The sequence below is a fragment of the Dipodomys spectabilis genome, unplaced genomic scaffold (assembly GCF_019054845.1).
Source record: "Dipodomys spectabilis isolate Male_0828 unplaced genomic scaffold, ASM1905484v1 ptg000351l, whole genome shotgun sequence".
Lineage (NCBI taxonomy): Eukaryota > Metazoa > Chordata > Mammalia > Rodentia > Heteromyidae > Dipodomys > Dipodomys spectabilis.
This window is the reverse complement of record NW_024871028.1, coordinates 2,062,359-2,066,397: the sequence shown is the minus strand read 5'-3', so window position 1 is coordinate 2,066,397 and position 4,039 is coordinate 2,062,359. Positions and strand designations below refer to the sequence as shown.

Here is a 4,039-nt window from a genome sequence, read left to right as displayed (position 1 = left end):
CTTAGATACTTTGATGTTTTATCAGTTTTGCACATTTTCATATGGATTTCACCTCAGTCTACAACCTTCATTCATCGTTCTGTCTCTGATATTTTTGCACTATCACGACATAAGATAACTAGTTTGATTTACAGCATAAGAAGTTATCCATCTGGCTTCCTTGGAAGCAGAGCATGGTCAATAGATATTACTTCTGGTTGCTCACACTACATGTAATGGTTTCTGTACTACTTATCACATTCTATTTAGTATTTAAAAAAGAATGCTGGCTAAACTCAAAGCTCATTCATAGGTTTATGTTAAGTTTTTCACAAGTTTTATTCTCTTAATTCTTAAGATAACATTTGCTATAATGCTAATGTTATTACCATTGTAGCGTTGGGAAAAATTGTAGTTAAAGACAGTAAGTGCATGGCCCAAAGACACACACAGTGAGGAAGGAAATGAATCAGTTTCCAAAAGTCTTTCAGCAATACCAAGAAGGTGGGTAAAATCTCTCCATTCTCTTACACTCTCAATTCAATATTCATATTGTCCAGGAAATAACAGCCTAGCAAATATTGCCCATAGTGATCGTTTTTGTCACATTTTGTCTTCAATACAGACTGTGTTGGTGACATTGGGTTATCATGCACAGAGCTGAGCTTACAAATTGAGGTCTGAAGACAGCCAAATTTCTTCTGTCCCACTGTTCCAGTTTCTTTTTTAAAAAGTACTAAAACTTTTAAATATCATCAATTACTATCTTTTAATCTCCAAATTAATTAAATTGGCATATAATCACTCCAAAAGTCTTTCAAATTAGATGATAAAACAGGCCTCCATGAAATAAATTTTCTTTTACTTTTAAAATTATTCTAAAAGCCTTGTGCTGGCTGGTCACACCTATAATCCTATCTACTCTGAATATTTGCTCAGGAGACTGAGATATGTGGATAACATTTGGGAACCAATCAGCGCCAAAAAAAAAAAAAAAACCTTCATGAAATTATTTTTCAAAATGTTTAATGAAGTAGCAAAGAGCCAGGAATTGAGGTGTAGCTTATATAGTAGCTCACCAATCTAGACAGGAAAGGCCTAACAAGACCTTGAAGCCCCGATTTTAAACTCTGAGCACACCAATATACATGCATGGCGTGTGTTCGCATGCATGTGTGTGTTCGCTTGCGTGCTGCCGCACACACACACACACACACACACACACACACACACACACACACACACACATTTATTCAAATTACCTTCATATCAGTGTTCTGCATTAATTTCTTTGTTAACGATATTATATGGGCAAAATAGAGGAAATAAACTCTTCCATCTCAGAACATTTTGTATGTTTTTTTTGTAATAATACTGTGCAGAGGGGTCACATTTACAAGTACAAGGAAACTCGAACGTTTCCTAACAAGCATTGTTACCTTCTCCTTTATATTTCCCCTATCATCCCTTCCCTCCCACCTCCACAAGTACACTCCCCTTACCCTTCCTTTCTCTGCCTAAATTGTAAAGTTCATTTTTCAACATAGTGTCTTGTGCATCTCATTGTTACAATAGGTCAACCTGTATCCCTATTTGAGCATTTTTTCCCTTCCCCTCCCCAAATTAGAGAAGCATACATACAAGATGTAAGTGCACCAACTTCAAATACAGAGAAAACAGGGGTTATAGCATTGGGAGAAACATACAGAGAAACCAAAAAAAAAAAAAAAATGACATCGCACATTATAAGTACATTAGAAACAATAGCAAGAAACAAAAAACCACTAGTGTCCCTATCTTGGGGTTCAATTTCTTTAACATCATCTGATCTGGTTATATTCACATATCTTTTGAAATTTTCTGCTTATCCCAGACATAAATTCTTTTTGAAAATAAGGGAAATCATGAGACCTATGTTTCTTTGGACTTGGCTTACTTCACTCAATATTTTTTTTTCCATTTCCTAACAAATTGGGAGATGTCATTCTTTCTGATGGAGGCATAGAATTCCAATGTGTATATATACCACATTTTCTTGATCCATTCATCTAATGGGTGCATTTGGTTTGGTTCCGTATCTTAGCTATCGTAAATAATGTTTCAATAACTATCGTTGTGTTGGTAATTTTAGTATGGTCTTGTTTATGATCATTTGAGTAAATCCCCAACAGTGGGATTACTGTGTCATAGGGGAGGTTTATGTGGATTCTTCTGAGGAACCTCCATACTGCTTTCCAAAGTAGTTGAACAAGTTTACACTCCCACCAAGAAGGCAGTATGGTTCCTTTGTTGCCACATACCTTTCAGCAGCTGTTGTTGTAAAAATATGGAACGCTCCAAGAATTTGCATGTCATCCTTGTGCAGGGTGCATGCTAATCTTCTCTGTATCATTCCAATGTTAGTGTATGTTATGCTAAATTGAGCACAGTACATTTATTGTATAGAAAGTATAATTTTTATTGATTTTATTAAACTAGACAATTCAACAAAAAGTAAGTTCAAAAGAATAGTTGTGAAATTTTAGAATCATGTATTTCTTACATAAGCACACATTTAAGAATAAAATCAATATAGACATGCCAAAAACAAAATAATTCCTGATATTTGTAGTTTAAGAGATGTGTAGGAGGAAGAATTCAATTATTCTATACAAGGCACCTGTCAAAATGAACATTGCAGCAACTCTTAAGTTTTAATGTTTTAAATATGCTTAATTTTGGGATTTTGCTTATATATGCCAAAAATAGGACTGTTTGGCAGGTCTAAAACTTTTCTGTAAAGTATTTAAGATTTTTGGTAGCAGACATTAAGTACTAAGTATGTACATTTCAGAGTTTATGAAAACTTTATTAATGAGAATTTACAAAGTCTTTGTGTAAAGAAGCAGAGTGAAGAGTTAAGATTTTAACTACACAGTTTCTGTTAAAACTTTAGGAATTCCTTACTTTATTTATTAGCAAGGAATAAATGATGATATAAGCTATGATGTACACATGTATGTTTCTATTCACACACATACATATACACATGTATACATGCAGACATGGAGAAAGACACATAATTTCAGCCAACACAATTTTCACCAGTTATTGAATATGACTTAAACGGAATACTTGGAACAATATATATTGAAGATGTATTTGTCCCTAAGAGTTCATTTACCATTCCTCTTATCTCTTAAAACAGGTAGTTTTAGAGAGATTTGACTTACAAAATGCAGTACAAGTGATAGCAAGTCACTTGGAAACCTCAGTAAGTATAATTCATATGGTGTCTCCCTGCTCCTCAGGTAATGCTTACTCTTGTAGACACTCTCAACAACCAAAGTAGCAGGAGAATACCCTGGTAAAGAGTAAAGTAATAAGGGTTTAAATGGCATCCTTACTTGAGCTCTTTTTCCAAAAGCCAGCATGAATTCCTAGGCAGATGAGTGAGTCCTCAGAAAACTGGACTCCACATATACATTTAACTAACCCATATGAAAATTCCTATGTGAGAAATACTGACTGAGGTCTTGCTGATTTCCTGGCCAAGAAAACAAGAAAAAAAAAGAAAGTATTTTTAATGTTTTAAAGTTTGAGAATAATTTGTAACCTGTCAATAAATGTGTAGAACACAATTATACCAACTGACAAAAAAATGATGGCATTTATGTGCTCTTGGACTTGCCCAGTGATTTTAGATGTGTCTACACAGGTAGAATCAGCATAAATCAAGCCAGGATTTCTTCATTTAAGATATAAGGATACTGGTTGACCTATGTAACAATGAAATATACAAGACACTCTACCAGAGGATGGGTGAAGGGGGGAGGTGGAGAGGTTTGAAGGGAAGGGATGGTAAGGGAAAAACAAAGGAGGGGGTTGCAATGCTCAATAAGAAATGTACTCATTACCTTACTTACGTAACTGTAACCCGTCTGTACAGTATTTATAATAAAAATATATGTTAAAAAGATACAAGGAAAACTTCTCTGCTTATATGAAGATGTATTTGTCACTCAATATAAGTAAGGTATTGGTTTTAGAACCACAGGCTTATTACTTTGGATACTCAAAA

The 4,039-nt window shown here is 34.4% G+C and overlaps 1 non-coding gene across 1 annotated transcript; it reads right to left on the bottom strand.

The window, feature by feature from the left end:
• Positions 1–2,299: 2,299 nt before the first annotated feature.
• On the bottom strand, positions 2,300–2,406 carry LOC122095434. Its single transcript, XR_006145133.1, has one exon. It is a non-coding gene; the product is annotated as a U6 spliceosomal RNA (small nuclear RNA).
• Between the last annotated feature and the right edge of the window lie 1,633 nt (positions 2,407–4,039).